Raw genomic sequence first — 19,192 nt, forward strand, 5'->3', positions numbered from 1 at the left:
GGGTGATGGTAGCCTTGCAGAATGAGTTTGGAAGTGTTCCTTCCTCTGCAGTTTTTTGGAAGAGTTTTAGAAGGATAGGCATTTGCTCCTCTCTGAATGTTTGATAGAATTCACCTGTGAAGCCACCTGGTCCTAGGCTTTTGGCTTTGGGGAACTTTTCGATCACAGCTTCGATTTGGAGCTTGTAATTGGGTTGTTCACAATTTCTATTTCTTCCTGGTTCAGTCTTGGAAGATTGAGCTTTTCTAAACATCTGTCCATTTCTTCCAGGTTATCCATTTTATTGCCATAGAGTTGTTCATAATAGTCTCTTATAATCCTTTGTATTTCTGCATTTTCTGTTGTAACCTCTCCTTTTTCATTCCTAAGTTTGTTGATTTGGTTCATCTCTCTATTGTTCTTGATGAGTCTGGCTAAAGGTTTATCAATTTTGTTTATCTTCTCAAAGAACCAGCTTTCAGTTTATTAATCTTTGCTGTTGTTTCTTTCATTTATTTTTCATTTATTTCTGTTCATATCTTTATGATTTCTTTCCATGTACTAATTTTGGCTATTTTGTTGTTGTTCTTCTTCTTTATCGGTTGTTTTAGGAGTCAATTGAGGTTGTCTATTCGATGCTTTTCTTGTTTCTTGAGTTGGGGTCATATTGCTACAAACTTCCCTCTTAGAACTGCTTTTCCTGCATCCCATAGGTTTTGAGTGGTCGTGTTTTCATTGTCATTTTTTCCTAGAAAGTTTTCCATTTCCATTTTTATTTCTTCAGTAACCTGTTGGTTATTTAGAAACAAGTTGTTTAATCTCCACGTGTTTGTGTGTCTTACAGTTTTTTTCTTCTACTTGATATCTAGTCTCATAGTGTTGTGGTCAGAGAAGATGCTTGATACAAGTTCAATTTTGTTAATTTTACTGAGGTTTGATTTGGGACCCAAGATGTGGTCTATCCTGGAGAATGTTCCATGTGCACTTGAGAAGAAGGTGTATTCTTCTCCATTTGGATGGCATGTCCTCAAGATATCAATGAGATTCATCTCATCTCATGTGTCATTTAAGAGATGTGTTTCTGTATTAATTTTCTGTTTCGATGACCTGTCCATTGGTATGAATGGGGTGTTAAAGTCGACTATGATTGTTTTACTGTCAGTTTCTCTTTTAATGTCTGTTAGTTTTTGTCTTATGTATTGAGGTGCTCCTGTGTTGGGGGCATAGATGTTTACAATTGCTATGTCTTCATCTTGTATTGATCCCTTCATCACGATGTAGTGTCCTTTAACTATTGTAATCTTCTTTAGTTTAAGGTATGATATGAGGATTGCTATTCCATCTATCTTTTGATTCCCATTTGCATGGCATATATTTTTCCATCCTGTCACTTTCAGTCTATATGTGTCTTTAGGTCTGAAGTGGGTTTCTTGTAGACAGCATGTACATGGGTCTTTTTCTTTTAAATTAATGTATTTATTTTAATTGGAGGCTACTTACTTTGCAGCATTGTGGTGGGTTTTGCCATATATTGAGTTGAATCAGCCATGGGTGTTCATATCTTCCCCATCCTGGAACCCCGACCACTTCTCTCCCCATCTGATCCCTCAGGGTTTTCCCAGTGCACCAGCTTTGTGTGCCCTATGTCATGTATCAAAGTTGGATGGGTGATCTATTTCACATATTGTAATATGCATGTTTCAGTGCTAGTCTCTCAAGTCATCTCACCCTGGCCTTCTCCCACAGAGTCCAAAAGTCTGTTTCTATGTGTCTGTTTTGCTGTCTCGCATATATGGTCATCGTTGCCATTTTCCCCATATATATGCGTTAATATACTCTATTGGTGTTTTTCTTTCTGACTTACTTCACTCTGTAAAATAGGCTCCAGTTTCATCCACCTCATTAGAACTAATTCAAATGCATTCTTTTTATTTGCTGAGTAATATTTTATTGTGTATATTTACCTCAGCTTTCTTATCCATTTGTCTGCCAAAGGACATCTAGGTTGCTTCCATGTCCTGACTATTGTAAACAGTGCTTCGATTAACAATGAGGTGCACATGTCTGTTTCAATTCTAGTTTCCTCGGTGTTTATGTCATATGGCAATTCTATTTCCAGTTTTTTTTTAGGAATCTCCACACTGTTCTCTGGAGTGGCTGTACTAGTTTGCATTCAGTCAAAGAACTAGTCAGTTCTTTGCATCAGGTGGCCAAAGCATTGGATTTTCAGCTTCAGCATCAATCCTTCCATGTATATTCAGGACTGATTTCCCTTAGGATTGACTGGTTTGATTTCCTTGCAGATCTAGGGACTCTGCAGAGTATATATGTGTATGAATCAATATTTGTTGTGCTTATGCTGCCCTCTCATGGAGAAATAGAAGAATGCTAATGAATGTAACTTATAAAATCCAGATGTATTCTCTCATATGTATATGTGTGTAAGAATAAATATTTACGGTGTTTATGCTGCCCTTTCGTGAAGAATGCTTATGAATGTAATTTATAAAATCCAGATGTGTTCTCTCATATGTGTATGTCAGTTCATATGTATATGTTAGTTGCTCAGTCGTGTCTGTCTCTTTGTGACCCCATGGACTGCAGCACACCAGGCTTCCCTGTCCATCACCAACTCCCAGAGCTTAGTCAAACTCATGTCCATCGAGTCCATGATGGCATCCAACCACCTCATCATCTGTCATCCCCTTCTCCTCCGGTGTTCAATCTTTCCCAGCATCAGGGACTTTTCCAATGAGTCAGTTCTTCACATCAGGTGGCGAAAGTGTGTGGGTATGAATAAATATTTACTGTACTTTAGCTGCCCTCTCATTGAGAAATAGAAGGATGCTTATGAATTTACTTCATAAAATCTGAATGTATTCTCCCCTATGTATCAGTTCAGTTCAGTCGCTTAGTCGTGTTTGACTCTGCGACCCCATGAATTGCAGCACGCCAGGCCTCCCTGTCCATCACCAACTCCCAGAGTTCACTCAGACTCACGTCCATAGAGTCAGTGATGCCATCCAGCCATCTCATCCTCTGTCGTCCCCTTCTCCTCCTGCCCCCAATCCCTCCCAGCATCAGAGTCTTTTCCAATGAGTCAACTCTTTGCATGAGGTGGCAAAAGTACTGGAATTTCAGCTTTAGCATCATTCCTTCCAAAGAAATCCCAGGGCTGATCTCCTTCAGAATGGGCTGGTTGGATCTCCTTGCAGTCCAAGGGACTCTCAAGAGTCTTCTCCAACACCACAGTTCAAAAGCATCAATTCTTCGGCGCTCAGCCTTCTTCACAGTCCAACTCTCACATCCATATATGACCACAGGAAAAACCACAGCCTTGACTAGACGGACCTTTGTTGGCAACGTAATGTCTCTGCTTTTGAATATGCTATCTAGGTTGGTCACAACTTTCCTTCCAAGGAGTAAGTGTCTTTTAAATTCATGGCTGCAGTCACCATCTGCAGTGATTTTGGAGCCCAAAAAAATAAAGTCTGACACTGTTTCCACTGTTTCCCCATCTATTTCCCATGAAGTGATGGGCCTGGATGGCATGATCTTTGTTTTCTGAATGTTGAGCTTTAAGCCAACTTTTTCACTCTCCACTTTCACTTTCATCAAGAGGCTTTTTAGTTCCTCTTCACTTTCTGCCATAAGGGTTGTGTCATCTGCATATCTGAGGTTATTGATATTTCTCCCGGCAATCTTGATTCCAGCTTGTGCTTCTTCCAGTCCAGCGTTTCTCATGATGTACTCTGCATAGAAGTTAAATAAGCAGGGTGATGGTATACAGCCTTGACGTACTCCTTTTGCTATTTGGAACCAGTCTGTTGTTCCATGTCCAGTTCTAACTGTTGCTTCCTGACCTGCATACAGATTTCTCAAGAGGCAGATCAGGTGGTCTGGTATTCCCATCTCTCAGAATGTTCCACAGTTTATTGTGATCCACACAGTCAAAGGCTTTGGCATAGTCAATAAAGCAGAAATAGATGTTTTTCTGGAACTCTTTTGTTTTTCCCATGATCCAGTGGATGTTAGCAATTTGATCTTTGATTCCTCTGCCTTTTCTAAATCCAGCTTGAACATCAGGAAGTTCATGGTTCATGTATTGCTGAAATCTGGCTTGGAGAAGTTTGAGCATAACTTTACTAGCATGTGAGATGAGTGCAATTGTGTGGTAGTCTGAGCATTCTTTAGCATTGCCTTTCTTTGGGATTGGAATGAAAACTGACCTTTTCCAGTCCTGTGGCCACTGCTGAGTTTTCCAAATTTGCAGGCATATTGACTGCAGCACTTTCACGGCATCATCTTTCAGGATTTGAAATAGGTCATATGTATGCTGCTGCTAAGTCACTTCAGTCATGTCTGACTCTGTGCGACCCCATAGATGGCAGCCCACCAGGCTCCCCCGTCCCTGGGATTTTCCAGGCAAGAACACTGGAGTTGGTTGCCATTTCCTTCTCCAATGCAGGAAAGTGAAAAATGAAAGTGAAGTCGCTCAGTCGTGTCCGACTCTTCACGACCCCATGGACTGTAGCCCACCAGGCTCCTCCGTCCTTGGGTTTTCCAGGCAAGAGCACTGGAGTGGGGTGCCATCGCCTTCTCTGATGTATATGTGGGTATAAATAAATATTTATTGTGCATATGATGACCTCTTGAGGAGAAACAGATATATGCTAATGAATGTAATTTATAAAATCCAAATGTAGTCACTCATATGTGTATGTATGTATGCTGCTGCTGCTGCTGTGTCACTTCAGTCGTCTCCGACTCTGTGTGACTCCATAGACGGCAGCCCACCAGGCTCCCCCATCCCTGGAATTCTCCAGGCAAGAACACTGGAGTGGGTTGCCATTTCCTTCTCCAATGCATGAAAGTGAAGTTGCTCAGCCATGTCCGACTCTTCGTGACCCCATGGACTGCAGCCTACCAGGCTCCTCCGTCCATGGGATTTTCCAGGCAAGAGTACTGGAATGAGTTGCCATTGTCTTCTCTGTGTGTATGAATAAATATTTATTGTGATTATGCTGCCATCTAGTGGAGAAATAGAAGAATGATTGTGAATGTATAAAATCCATATGTCTTCTTTACATGTTGAAAATGATACTGTATAACTTTGTTAAAAATTAATATATGCTCATAACAGAAAATATAAAGTTGGTAGAAAAGTACAAAGAAAGAACAAAATCACCCATGATCTCATTTAACATTGGCTCAGAATTCTGAGTTCCTGGGACAAGGAGATAAAAAGATGAGGGTGTGCTAGTTCTTTTATTATAAAATCATCTTTTCTGCTATTAGAATGTTAACATAGAACTTGGTTTTGATACGTGATTCTTGCTTTGTTTATTATCTTTAAGTCTCTGCTTTTACAAAGACCTAGTAATTTGACTCCCTGTTTAGAGACTGTTTGCTTCAAGGTTGTTTTGTTTTTCCCATTTTTGCTATAATTAAAAAAATGTTGCATGTCATGGCTATGGTAAATAGTGATGCAGTGAACATTGGGGTGCATGCATCTTTTTTTTTTTAATTTTACATAATTGTATTAGTTTTGCCAAATATCAAAATGAATCCGCCACAGGTATACATGTGTTCCCCATCCTGAACCCTCCTCCCTCCTCCCTCCCCATACCATCCCTCTGGGTCGTCCCAGTGCACCAGCCCCAAGCATCCAGTATCGTGCATCGAACCTGGACTGGCAACTCGTTTCATACATGATATTTTACATGTTTCAATGCCATTCTCCCAAATCTTCCCACCCTCTCCCTCTCCCACAGAGTCCATAAGACTGTTCTATACATCAGTGTCTCTTTTGCTGTCTCGTACACAGGGTTATTGTTACCATCTTTCTAAATTCCATATATATATATATATATATATATATGCGTTAGTATACTGTATTGGTGTTTTCTTTCTGGCTTACTTCACTCTGTATAATAGGCTCCAGTTTCATCCACCTCATTAGAACTGATTCAAATGTATTCTTTTTAATGGCTGAGTAATACTCCATTGTGTATATGTACCACTGCTTTCTTATCCATTCATCTGCTGATGGACATCTAGGTTGCTTTCATGTCCTGGCTATTATAAACAGTGGTGCAATGAACATTGGGGTACACGTGTCTCTTTCCCTTCTGGTTTCCTCAGTGTATATGCCCAGCAGTGGGATTGCTGGATCATAAGGCAGTTCTATTTCCAGTTTTTTAAGGAATCTCCACACTGTTCTCCATAGTGGCTGTACTAGTTTGCATTCCCACCAACAGTATAAGAGGGTTCCCTTTTCTCCACACCCTCTCCAGCATTTATTACTTGTAGACTTTTGGATCGCAGCCATTCTGACTGGTGTGAAATGATACCTCACAGTGGTTTTGATTTGCATTTCTCTGATAATGATTGATGTTGAGCATCTTTTCATGTGTTTGTTAGCCATCTGTATGTCTTCTTTGGAGAAATGTCAATTTAGTTCTTTGGCCCATTTTTTGATTGGGTTATTTATTTTTCTGGAGTTGAGCTGTAGGAGTGGCTTGTATATTTTTGAGATTAGTTGTTTGTCAGTTGCTTCATTTGCTATTATCTTCTCCCATTCTGAAGGCTGTCTTTTCACCTTGCTAATAGTTTTCCTTTGATGTGCAGAAGCTTTTAAGGTTAATTAGGTCCCATTTGTTTATTTTTGCTTTTATTTCCAATATTCTGGGAGGTGGGTCATAGAGGATCCTGCTGTGATGTATGTCAGAGTGTTTTGCCTATGTTCTCCTCTAGGAGTTTTATAGTTTCTGGTCTTACGTTTAGATCTTTAATCCATTTTGAGTTTATTTTTGTGTATGGTGTTAGAAAGTGTTCTAGTTTCATTCTTTTACAAGTGGTTGACCAGATTTCCCAGCACCACTTGTTAAAGACATTGTCTTTAATCCATTGTATATTCTTGCCTCCTTTGTCAAAGATAAGGTGTCCATATGTGCGTGGATTTATCTCTGGGCTTTCTATTTTGTTCCATTGATCTATATTTCTGTCTTTGTGCCAGTACCATACTGTCTTGATAACTGTGGCTTTGTAGTAGAGCCTGAAGTCAGGTAGGTTGATTCCTCCAGTTCCATTCTTCTTTCTCAAGATTGCTTTGGCTATTCGAGGTTTTTTGTATTTCCATACAAATTGTGAAATTATTTGTTCTAGCTCTGTGAAGAATACTGTTGGTAGCTTGATAGGGATTGCATTGAATCTATAAATTGCTTTGGGTAGTATACTCATTTTCACTATGTTGATTCTTCCAATCCATGAACATGGTATATTTCTCCATCTGTTAGTGTCCTCTTTGATTTCTTTCACCAGTGTTTTATAGTTTTCTATATATAGGTCTTTAGTTTCTTTAGGTAGATATATTCCTAAGTATTTTATTCTTTCCATTGCAATGGTGAATGGAATTGTTTCCTTAATTTCTCTTTCTGTTTTCTCATTATTAGTGTATAGGAATGCAAGGGATTTCTGGGTGTTGATTTTATATCCTGCAACTTTACTATAGTCATTGATTAGTTCTAGTAATTTTCTGGTGGAGTCTTTAGGGTTTTCTATGTAGAGGATCATGTCATCTGCAAACAGTGAGAGCTTTACTTCTTCTTTTCCAATTTGGATTCCTTTTATTTCTTTTTCTGCTCTGATTGCTGTGGCCAAAACTTCCAAAACTATGTTGAATAGTAATGGTGAAAGTGGGCACCCTTGTCTTGTTCCTGACTTTAGAGGAAATGCTTTCAATTTTTCACCATTGAGGATAATGTTTGCTGTGGGTTTGTCATATATAGCTTTGATTATGTTGAGGTATGTTCCTTCTATTCCTGCTTTCTGGAGAGTTTTTATCATAAATGGATGTTGAATTTTGTCAAAGGCTTTCTCTGCATCTATTGAGATAATCATATGGTTTTTATTTTTCAATTTGTTAATGTGGTGTATTACATTGATTGATTTGCGGATATTGAAGAATCCTTGCATCCCTGGGATAAAGCCCACTTGGTCATGGTGTATGATCTTTTTAATGTGTTGTTGGATTCTGATTGCTAGAATTTTGTTAAGGATTTTTGCATCTATGTTCATCAGTGATATTGGCCTGTAGTTTTCTTTTTTTGTGGGATCTTTGTCAGGTTTTGGTATTAGGGTGATGGTGGCCTCATAGAATGAGTTTGGAAGTTTACCATCCTCTGCAATTTTCTGGAAGAGTTTGAGCAGGATAGGTGTTAGCTCTTCTCTAAATTTTTGGTAGAATTCAGCTGTGAAGCCGTCTGGACCTGGGCTTTTGTTTGCTGGAAGATTTTTGATTACAGTTTCAATTTCCGTGCTTGTGATGGGTCTGTTAAGATTTTCTATTTCTTCCTGGTCGAGTTTTGGAAAGTTGTACTTTTCTAAGAATTTGTCCATTTCTTCCACGTTGTCCATTTTATTGGCATATAATTGTTGATAGTACTCTCTTATGATCCTTTGTATTTCTGTGTTGTCTGTTGTGATCTCTCCATTTTCATTTCTAATTTTATTGATTTGATTTTTCTCCCTTTGTTTCTTGATGAGTCTGGCTAATGGTTTGTCAATTTTATTTATCCTTTCAAAAAACCAGCTTTTGGTTTTGTTGATTTTTGCTATGATCTCTTTTGTTTCTTTTGCATTTATTTCTGCTCTAAGTTTTAAGATTTCTTTCCTTCTACTAACCCTGGGGTTCTTCATTTCTTCCTTTTCTAGTTGCTTTGGGTGTAGAGTTAGGTTATTTATTTGACTTTTTTCTTGTTTCTTGAGGTGTGCCTGTATTGCTATGAACTTTCCCCTTAGGACTGCTTTTACCGTGTCCCACAGGTTTTGGGTTGTTGTGTTTTCATTTTCATTCGTTTCTATGCACATTTTGATTTCTTTTTTGATTTCTTCTGTGATTTGTTGGTTATTCAGCAGCGTGTTGTTCAGCCTCCATATGTTGGAATTTTTAATAGTTTTTCTCCTGTAATTGAGATCTAATCTTCCTGCATTGTGGTCAGAAAAGATGCTTGAAATGATTTCTATTTTTTTGAATTTACCAAGGCTAGCTTTATGGCCCAGGATGTGATCTATCCTGGAGAAGGTTCCATGTGCGCTTGAGAAGAAGGTGAAATTCATTGTTTTGGGATGAAATGACCTATAGATATCAATTAGGTCTAACTGGTCTATTGTATCGTTTAAAGTTTGTGTTTCCTTGTTAATTTTCTGTTTAGTTGATCTATCCATAGGTGTGAGTGGGGTATTAAAGTCTCCCACTATTATTGTGTTATTGTTAATTTCTCCTTTCATACTTGTTAGCATTTGTCTTACATACTGCGGTGCTCCCGTGTTGGGTGCATATATATTTATAATTGTTATATCTTCTTCTTGGATTGATCCTTTGAGCATTATGTAGTGACCTTCTTTGTCTCTTTTCACAGCCTTTGTTTTAAAGTCTATTTTATCTGATATGAGTATTGCTACTCCTGCTTTCTTTTGGTCCCTATTTGCATGGAAAATCTTTTTCCAGCCCTTCACTTTCAGTCTGTATGTGTCCCCTGTTTTGAGGTGGGTCTCTTGTAGACAACATATGTAGGGGTCTTGTTTTTGTATCCATTCAGCCAGTCTTTGTCTTTTGGTTGGGGCATTCAGCCCATTTACGTTTAAGGTAATTACTGATAAGTATGATCCCGTTGCCATTTACTTTATTGTTTTGGGTTTGAATTTACACACCGTTTTTGTGTTTCCTGTTTAGAGAATATCCTTTAGTATTTGTTGGAGAGCTGGTTTGGTGGTGCAGAATTCTCTCAGCTTTTGCTTGTCTGAAAAGCTTTTGATTTCTCCTTCATACTTGAGTGAGATCCTTGCTGGGTACAATAATCTGGGCTGTAGGTTATTTTCTTTCATCATTTTAAGTATGTCTTGCCATTCCCTCCTGGCTTGAAGAGGTTCTATTGAAAGATCAGCTGTTATACTTATGGGTATTCCCTTGTGTGTTATTTGTTGTTTTTCCCTTGCTGCTTTTAATATTTGTTCTTTGTGTTTGATCTTTGTTAATTTGATTAATATGTGTCTTGGGGTGTTTCGCCTTGGGTTTATCCTGTTTGGGACTCTCTGGGTTTCTTGGACTTGGGTGATTATTCCCTTCCCCATTTTAGGGAAGTTTTCAACTATTATCTCCTCAAGTATTTTCTCATGGTCTTTCTTTTTGTCTTCTTCTTCTGGGACCCCTATGATTCGAATGTTGTAGCGTTTAATATTGTCCTGGAGGTCTCTGAGATTGTCCTCATTTCTTTTAATTCGTTTTTCTTTTATCCTCTCTGATTCATTTATTTCTACCATTCTATCTTCTAATTCACTAATCCTATCTTCTGCCTCTGTTATTCTACTATTTGTTGCCTCCAGAGTGTTTTTAATTTCACTTATTGCATTATTCATTATATATTGACTCTTTTTTATTTCTTCTAAGTCCTTGTTAAGCCTTTCTTGCATCTTCTCAATCCTTGCCTCCAGGCTATTTATCTGTGATTCCATTTTAATTTCAAGATTTTGGATCAATTTCACTATCATTATTCGGAATTCTTTATCAGGTAGATTCCCTATCTCTTCCTCTTTTGTTTGGTTTGGTGGGCATTTATCCTGTTCCTTTATCTGCCGGGTATTCCTCTGTCTCTTCATCTTGTTTAAATTGCTGAGTTTGGGGTGTCCTTTCTGTATTCTGGCAGTTTGTGGAGTTCTCTTTATTGTGGCTTTTCCTCGCTGTGTGTGGGTTTGTACAGGTGGCTTGTCAAGGTTTCCTGGTTAGGGAAGCTTGTGTCGATGTTCTGGTGGATGGAGCTGTATTTCTTCTCTCTGGAGTGTAATGAAATGTCCAGTAATGAGTTATGAGATGTCTATGGTTTTTGGTTGACTTTGGGCAGCCTCTATCTTGAAGCTCAGGGCTGTGTTCCTTTGTTGCTGGAGAATTTGCTTGGTAGGTCTTGCCCTGGAACTTGTTGGCCCTTGTGTGGTGCTTGGTTTCAGTGTCGGTATGGAGGCGTTTGATGAGCTCCTGTCAATTAATGTTCCTTGGAGTCAGGAGTTCCCTGGAGTCAGGGTTTGGACTTAAGCCTCCTACTTCCAGTTATCGGTTTTATTTTTACAGTAGTTCCAAAACTTCTCCTTCTATACAGCACCATTGATAAAACATCTACGTTAAAGATGAGAAGTTTCTCTACTGTGAGGGTCACTCAGAGAGGTTCACAGCATTACATGGAGAAGAGAAGAGGGAGGAGGGAGTTAGAGGTGACCCAAATGAGATGAGGTGGAATCAATAGTGGAGAGAGTGGGCTAGCCAGTAGTCACTTCCTTATGTGCACTCCACAACTGGACCACTCAGAGATGTTCATGGAGTTATACAGAGAAGAGAAGAAAGAGGAAGGAGGCAGAGGTGGCCAGAAGGATAAAAGGGGGAAATGAAAAGGAGGGAGACAGATCCAGCCAGTAATCAGTTCCCTAAGTGTTCTCCACCGTCTGGAACACACAGAAATTCACAGAGTTGGGTAGAGTAGAGAGGAGTTAGGGAGGAGATACAGGCGACCTGGTGGAGAAAACGGAGAGTCCAAAGGGAGAGAGCAGTCAAGCCAGTAATCTCGCTCCCTAGTGAAAAATGGGTCCTGAAGATTGGGTTCTTAAAGGTACAAAATTGGTAACGAATACATAAAAGCAAAAATTAAAAATCTAGAGTAGAGTTTGGAATTTCAAAAATACGATGTTAAAGAAAAGAAGAAGGAAAAGAAAGAGAGAAAAAACGAACAAAGAAAAACAAACAAGGTCGCAAAAATTATAAAGAAACTACAGGTACAAAATTGATAACTAATACCAAAAAGCAAAAATTAAAAATCTAGAGTAGAGTTTAGAATTTCAAAAATACAATGTTAAAAAAAAAGAAGAAGAAAAATAAAGAGCGAAAACAAACAAACCAACCAAAACAATGTCGCAAAAATTATAAAGAAAATACAGGTACAAAATTGATATCAAATACCAAAAAGCATAAATTAAAAATCTTGAGTAGAGTTTGGAATTGCAGATATACGATGTTATATAAAAGAAGAAGAGAAAGAAACAGAGGGAAAAAAAAAGTCACAGAAATTATAAAAAAAAAAACTATAGGTACAAAATTGATAATGTATACCAAAAGGCTAAAATTAAAAATCTAGAGTAGAGTTTGTAATTTCAAAAATACAATGTTAAAGAAAAGAAGAAAAAGAAAAAAAAAAAACACGGTCAAAAAATTATAAAATATATATATGAAGTTTGCTGAAGAAGAAAAAAATAGGGTCTTTTTTTTTGCAAAGTAATAGGTTATAAAAGTGAAAATTAAAGGACAATAGAGGACTTAAATTTTTTTTTAATTAAAAAAAAAGAAAGATTGATCGTAAAAATAGTAAAAATATATCTAGGTCTTTCTCTGGTTTTGTTGTGAGTATTGTGGGTTCAGGTCATTTTTGGCTAGTTCCTTGGTCCGACTTATATTTCTCAAGATCTATAGGCCCCTTCCTATGTAGTCCATAGTAACCACAGGGTTTTAATCTATGGCCTGTAGCTTCCAAGGTGTTTCCCTCTGTTATAGCTTCTTCTGTTTGCTGGTCTCTTCAGTGTCTGATTTCCACCCTGACACAAAGGGGACGGTGGAGGACACTTTTTTTTTTTTTTTTTTTTTTTAGGCTCACTTGTTCAGTCGCACTGTGGGGAGGGAGGAAGTGATGCTGCAAACAAATAACACTGGCGTGCGCTCGCAGTGCCTCAGCCACACTGGGTCTGCCCCCGCTCACGGCACGTGTAGCCTCCCTGCCCACACTGCTCGGGCTCTAGGTTGTTCCACCGGGAACAATCAGAGGCCGGCCCTGGGCTGACCTCCCAGGTCCAAGCTGCTCAGGTTCAGGCACTCAGGTAGTCCTCAGAGGCGCAGACTCGGTTGGGCCTGCGTTTTGTGCTCTTCCCAGGTCCAAGCAGCTCAGGTGATGAGGTGTTTGGCGAGCGCCAATGCTGCGACTTATCGCCTCCCCGCCACTCGGTTATCTGGGTGTAAAACCGGCGCACCTTCTCAGGCAGATGTTGACCGTCCAGACCCCCAAGAAGTTTTAGTTAGCAAAGAAGCCTGCTTACAGTTTTATAGATAGTGTCTCTCTGGGGCTGCGATTGCCCCCTTCTGGCTCTGGCTGCCTGTCACCGGAGGGGGAAGTTCTGCAGCCGGCTATCTCTGTTCAGTCCTTTGTTCCGTGCGCAGGCTTGGCGGTGTCTTAGGTTAGGGCTGGCTTTTCACGTGGTAGATATCCCACAGTCTGGTTTGCTAGCCCAAATTATTTCGCTCAGATAGCGCTCAGGACATTCGGGCCAGATTCTTACTCTAAGTGATGCAGCCCGCGCCGTGCTTCCCTGCCCAGCCCCTGCTTGCTAATGGCGTGTGCAGGCGTCTGTGCTGCTTCTCCACTGGGGGAGTTACCGTAGGGCTCGCAATCTGTGATTTTTAATTGTTTATTTATTTTTTTCTCCCTGTTATGTTGCCCTCTGTGCTTCCAAAGCTCGGCACAGATTCGGCAGTGAGAAGGTTTCCTGGTGTTTGGAAACTTCTCTCTTTTTAAGACACCCTTCCCAGGAAGGAACTCCGTCCCTCCCTCTTTTGTCTCTTTTTTTGTCTTTTACATTTTTTCCTACCTCCTTTCGAAGAGTTGGGTTGCTTTTCTGGGTGCCTGATGTCCTCTGCCGGCATTCAGAAGTTGTTTTGTGGAATTTACTCGACGTTTAAATGCTCTTTGATGAATTTGTGGGGGAGAAAGTGTTCCCCGTCCTACTCCTCCGCCATCTTGGCTCCTCCTCCGCATTGCATCTTTTTGAATTAAGGTTTTCTCCAGGAAAATGCCCCGGAGTAGGCCATATGGTCACCGTATTTTTTGTTTTCTAAGGAGCTGCCATAGAGTTCACTATATCGGTGGTACCAATTTACATGCCCTCTGACAATGCAAGAGGGTTCCCTGTTCTCAACGCCCTCTCCAAATTATTGTTTGTAGAGTTTTTGATGAGGGCTATTTGGACTAGTGTGAAGTAATACCTCATTGTAGTTTTGATTTGCATTTCTCTGATAACTAGTGATGTTGAGCATCTTTTCAAGTGTTTGTTGGCCATCTGTATGTCTTCTTTGGAAAAATGTCTATTTAGATCTGCCCATTTATTGAGTGTTTTTTTTTTTTTTTTAATCCTGGGCTACATGTGCTGTTTGTATATTTTGGAGAGTAATGCCATGATAACTAATGAGAACTCTCTGTATAGCACAGGTAACTGTCCTCAGTGCTATGTGGTGACCTAAATGGGAAGGAAACTGAAAAAAGAACGGTGCATACATATATATACAAACACACACATACATGCAACTGATTTACTTTGCTGTACAGCAGTAAGTAACACAACACTGTAAAGCAACTACATGTGTACATACTGTAGGCCCCATTTATAGAAAGTTCTAGACGAGGCAAAGCTCATGTTTACTGATAGAACTGAGAACAGGGGTTGCATCAGGGAAGGGGAGTGTGGGGAAGGGGCCCAAGAGTTTTTCTGGAATGGTGGGAAAAAATATTGCAGTGAACATCATATATGTAATCTTCGTGAAATTGCATAAATACTTCTGCAATGTAAATTCCAAACAAGGTATTGCTAGTTGGCTCCATGGGTTGATAAAAGTATTGCTGCTGCTGCTGCTGCTGCTTAGTCGCTTCAATCGTGTCCGACTGTGCGACCCCATAGATGGCAGCCAACCAGGCTTCCCTGTCCCTGGGATTCTCCAGGCAAGAACACTGGAGTGGGTTGCCATTTCCTTCTCCAATGCATGCAAGTGAAAAGTGAAAGTGAAGTCGCTCAGTCGTGTCTGACTCTAGCGACCCCATGAACTGCAGCCTACCGTCTGTGGGATTTTCTAGGCAAAAGTACTGGAGTGGGGTGCCATTGCCTTCTCCGGATAAATTTACTAGATACTGTCAAATTGTCCTTCAGAAAGTTGCATCACTTTATGCTTTCACAACAACACATGAGCACTGATATTCCAACCTCTCATCCTCAATTTAGAGGAAACATTTGGTATTACTCAATGCTTTCATTGAACTTTTGTCAGTTTTCATGGTGAGAAGTCATATTCCATTATTGTTTTGGTTTGCATTTCTTTTTACCAATTAGGTTCAACATTTTCTCCTGTTTTCTGGTAATCTTTATTTTTCTTCTGAGTAATTTGCATTTCTTTCTTCCCTTTGTTTACTTCGTGTTTGTCTTCTATTGGGTTTTTCATCTTCTTTTCTTATTTTAACTTTTGAACTCTGCATAAATTAGGTAAATGTGCCCTTTGTCAGCTCTCTTCCAAATATTTCTCAATTGCCATTTTATAATTCCTTGTTTATTAATTATTTACCCATGCAGGAATTTTTCTGCAAAGTGTTAATTTTCCCTTTTTAGCTATTGGACAAAGATCAGTTGAATTAAGAAATTTAAATAACTGAGAAAAACTCCAGGGAACTAGAAGGTGTATGTTGAAAGATTGCAGGGAGGTGGGGCAACTCTCTCTGGGTTTATCTGTATGCCTTTCCATATGTACTTTTCAATGCACTATTTGCTTTACCGTGAAACACACACACACACACACACACACACACACATACATATATAAAGAGAAAAAATGAAGTGAAGGTGGGTAGCGCCATGATGGGCCAAGATGAAGCCAGGACGGGTGGGGCCGCACCTTGGTGTCCCAAACATAGGAGTCAGCCATAGGTTTGGTCAGACCTGTGAAGCCAGTGGGGACACGTCTCTAGAGCTGTGATTGGAGGACCCTGTGATCCCCAACAGGTGCTCAAAGCCAAGATCACCAGGAGGGGAGCACAAGCAGAGCGATGATGCTGCCCAGGAGGCCTGTCACCATTGGGCCAGAGGCAAAGTGATGCTACTTTTATTATTGAAAATGTAGTCTGTGGATATTGGGAAAAGAACTTGGTCAGGGCATGGAGTGTGAAAAAGTAAATAAAAACCATGTTTACTCTCACTACGGTTCATATTTTGGGGCTTCCTTGGTGGCTCACTGGTAAAGAACCCGCCTGCCAATGCAGGAGTCAGGAATTAGAAACCTGGGTCAGAAAGATCCCCTGGAGAAGGGATTGGTAACCCACTCCAGTATTCTTGCCTGGAGTATCCCATGGACATAGGAACCTGGTGGACTACAGTCTATGGGGTTGCAAAAAAATCAGACATGACTGAGTGACTGAGCACACAATATTTTACCCTATCTCCTCGGCATCTTTTTTCAGCTCATATTTTTAAATATGAAATTATGCTTCATGTGCATTTTGGTTTTCATTGTTCTCTGCTCTGTACATTCCGCAACACTTTATTATAAAATTTTCCAAACATACAACGAGGTTGAACATGTTTTCTACCTAATACACAAAGACTTCCCACCTAGATTCTACTGTAACTATTTTACAATACTTCCATCCCATCCATCAGGGTCTTCTTCTACCCATAAGTTTCTTGCCAGGTTGGATGTCCACTTCACCTTTGTGTGGGTGCTCACTGCTGTGGGTTTTTGTATCCCACCTCTTGGTTTCATCCCATGATACTTCTTGAGTTGACCCTCCTTCACTCAGTATGATGACCAGTACATTTATCTCTATCTCTGAAGACTGCCACTTTCATATTTCAACCCTTGATTCATAATTCATTCTAGACCTGTATCACATTTCTCTATCCATTCCTCTGTCTAGGTACGCTGTCTTTACTTTCATCTCTTCGATGTTCTGAACTTTGCTGTGGGACCCGGTTTGGGGTGTGTGGTGTTTGAAATCTGTTCATTTCTGAAATATTCCAGGAGAGGACCTGATTTATCATACTGTCTCTACCTCTTCAATTATTTATTTATTTATCTCTCATGGGAGTGCACTTTTCTAGTCATGCTCATAGTGGCTCTTACCAGGTCCATCCCATCAGTACCCTAATGCGTCCACTGTACTAACGTTACTCTACCATTGATGCCAGGTCCAGCTTTCAACAGTGGCCTTTTTCATGCTCAGGCAGAGGTGATAATGTCCTTGCAGCTTGCATGTTTGTATCTTCAAATTCACCCTATGTGTAAATTGTCATGTGTTTTTTTTAAAGAAACACGTAATTGTGTTTACCTGTTCATATCCTCTTCCTGTTAGCTTCCCCTGTGTTTACTTGTGTTTTTTCCCCCTATATGAGCCCTGGCAATTCGTTAAGGGTTCACACTATTCACAGCACCTCTGTGAATAGTGTGTCCATCAGCAGGCATTTTAAGGTTGCTGTTAGAGAAAATGTCCACAGGGCGGCAGCATTTCTTCATTCCCTCCTCTTGTGGCTATGGTAAAAGCAACCTGGGTGATTATCCAGGGCCTGGTTGTAAATGAGAGTAAAATGATACACAAGAAGTCACCAAAAACTTTTGTCTCTGTATTCTTTGAGACTTTTCTTTAAGTGATATATATTCTTTTATTTTTTAAAATTTATTTTAATTGGAGGCAAATTACTTTACAATATTGTAGTGGTTTTGCCATCCATTGACATGAATCAGCCATGGGTGTACATGTGTCCCCATCCTGACCCTCCCTCCCATCTCCCTCCCCATCCCATCCCTCAGGGTCATCCCACTGCACCAGCCCTGAGCACCCTGTCTCATGCATGTAACCTGGACTGGTGATCTGTTTCACATATGATAATATACATGTTTCAATGCTATTCTCTCAGATGATCCCACCCTCGCCTTCTCCTACAGAGTCCAAAAGACTGTTCTGTACATCTGTGTCTCTTTTGCGGTCTCGCACATAGGGTCATCGTTACCATCTTTCTAAATTCCATATATATGCGTTAAGATACTGTATTGGTATTTTTCTTTCTGACTTAATTTGCTCTGTATAATAGGCTCCAGTTTCATCCACCTCATTAGAACTGCTTCACATGCACTCTTTTTAATAGCTGAGTAATATTCCACTGTGTGCATGTACCACAGCTTTCTTATCCAGTTGTCTGCCAATGGACATCTAGGTTGCTTCCTTAAGTCTACAAATGATATTTTGTTTTTTATTTAAGACTATTTACACTGTTGTAGTTTTTGCAGGGAGACAGTTTCTCCTTCCGTTCCACACATAACTGGAGGTATTCAGCTGTTGTTACCGTCACAGCAATGGTTCCAGAATCTGTTAAGCACATGCCTCTTGATACAGGAGGTCCTCTGGATTATGAATTTGTGGCACAGGTATCTGTGGGTATACCTTTATTCCAGCTTTCACCTCTAGGCCTCTCACCCATGGACTCCCTTTGCTAACCGTAATTTTCCTACCAGGAGTGTAAGTACATTTCACTTTTGTTTAGGTATTCATCGCCATCAATGTTTTGTTTTTTTTTTTAATCCCCCCTGGAATGTACATGATGTGATATCTCTTTAATCCACACTTCTTTGCTTACTGGGCTTCGCTCTAAATTTCATTTAGGAAAAAATGGAAGTTTTTTGCATTTTCATAAGGTTGGAGTCATATTTCATTGGGTATCTCTGTCTCATTTCTTTCTCTTTTTGTCTGCACTCAACAATTCTCTTTCCTTTCATCTCTTAGGCGATGTGAATGCTGCTGCAGTGCATGTTTGTGGGGGTGGCCTGTGTTTTCCATGATCTGTTGATTTCTCAAATAATCTAGGAATAGAATTGACATATGACATCATCTGTCTCATTTTTGATTCCCAGGCCCTTTGACAGTCATGCTCATAAAGACTCGGACTGCTTACCTCCCACCAGTAGAATATAAGGGTCCCATTTACTAATACTGCCCTACTCCTTAAAACTTGGTCTGTATAGTTTTGGATAGTGGCCTTTTTGGTTTCAGTATTGATATCGCCTTGCTGTTTAAAATTTCATATCACTGATAAGAAAGTAAATGAGTCACATTTCCAGAGCTTTCTTTCTGAGCATTAAATTGCATTTACCTGTGGAAGTTTCCTTCCTGATCGTGTAGTTTGTTCTCGTTTTTATTTCAGTGTATGACCCCTGGCCATTTTATAAAGGTAGGTGTCATTTAGAGCCTGCCCGCCTTGTGAATCTTCAGTGTCCATCAGCACAAGGTTTAATGTTGCTGTTCCCGAGAGCGACCAACAGGTGGCAGCACTTCTTTAGGCTCTCCTCCTGTTACCATGGTAACTGCATCTTTAGAGG

The sequence above is a fragment of the Bubalus bubalis genome, chromosome X, assembly GCF_019923935.1.
Source record: "Bubalus bubalis isolate 160015118507 breed Murrah chromosome X, NDDB_SH_1, whole genome shotgun sequence".
In the NCBI taxonomy this organism is placed as follows: domain Eukaryota; kingdom Metazoa; phylum Chordata; class Mammalia; order Artiodactyla; family Bovidae; genus Bubalus; species Bubalus bubalis.